Genomic DNA, 1287 nt, shown 5'->3' on the forward strand with positions numbered 1-1287 from the left:
GGGCCAGGTAGTTATCCTCCAGATCTGTCACAATCTGGTGAGCATATCCAGGGCAGCATCTGTTTGTTGAAATATGTTAATTGATATTCCATCAATTCCTGGGGTGGTTGTTGTTATGTGCCATTGAGTCAACTGTGACTCACAGCAACCCTATGTACAACAGCCCTAAACCCTGCTCTATCCCTTGCCAATCTTATTGTCTCCAACACTGCTATTCCCATTTCCCCAGTGACGGAATCAGTCCATCTCATCGAGGGTCTTCCTCTCCTATGCTGTCCCTCCACCGTCCCAAGAATCCTCTCCAATGACTGATCCTGCCTTGCAACATGTACAAAGTATGTCAGACAAAGCTTCAGAATCCTTGCCTTTAAAGAGCAGCCTGGCTTCACCATCTCCAAGAATAACTTGTTTGTTCTCCTAGCAGTCGATGGTATATTTAATACTCTTCCTCAGCACCACAGCTCAAAGACATCAACTTTCCTTCTATCTCCATCTAGTCATTGTCCAGCTCTCTGATGTATAATAATGACAACCAAAACTTTAAAGGGGAGTACTGGTGGCCTAGTGGGTAATGAGTTTCACTCTTAAGTCAAAGGCAGGCAGTTGGAATCTACCAGCTTCTCCAAAGAAGAGCAATCTCTTACCATGTAATTTACAGTCTCTGAAATCTCACTGGAGTGTCAGTTGGTTCCAACTCAGCAGTGAATTGATTTTTTAATTGAAAAATATCTGCTGCATGCCAAACAATGTTCTAGATGACTTTGTGTATAACTGAATTATTTAAACACCAAAACAACACAGTGAGCTAGGCACTAGTTAGGACATAAGGCATAGGGCAATTAAACAACTCATAGTATCTCAGCTGACAAGTGACAGGGCTGAAACTAGAATTCTGCAGTCTTGTGCTAGACCTATGAGCTTTATCCTTACACTACATTTTCTGAACTGAAAAAGTAAAATGTAAAATGCAATTTCTTTTTTGTAGAAACAATAAATTTTTTACCACCCTCCCTAAACTCTTCTTCTCATGAAATTAGGCCACATCATTTAGTCCCTCTTCCAGACCTATTCTCTGCACTTTTATTGTCACAATGTTCTAAGGCCTCTTCTGCCTTTCTTGGGGAATACAATATCACACATGGTTAGAATGTTTCTTCTTAGAAACCATTTGTAGGGAGCTCTGGTGGCCTCCTGGCAAGAAGTTGCACTGCAATCCTGAAGCTGCGTGGTCTGAATCCACCAGATGCTTTGCTGGAGAAGGAGAGGCAAACTCCCCCTGTGCCAGTC

The sequence above is a fragment of the Elephantulus edwardii genome, unplaced genomic scaffold (assembly GCF_000299155.1).
Source record: "Elephantulus edwardii isolate Elephantulus edwardi_28Jun2011 unplaced genomic scaffold, EleEdw1.0 scaffold00168, whole genome shotgun sequence".
NCBI lineage: Eukaryota > Metazoa > Chordata > Mammalia > Macroscelidea > Macroscelididae > Elephantulus > Elephantulus edwardii.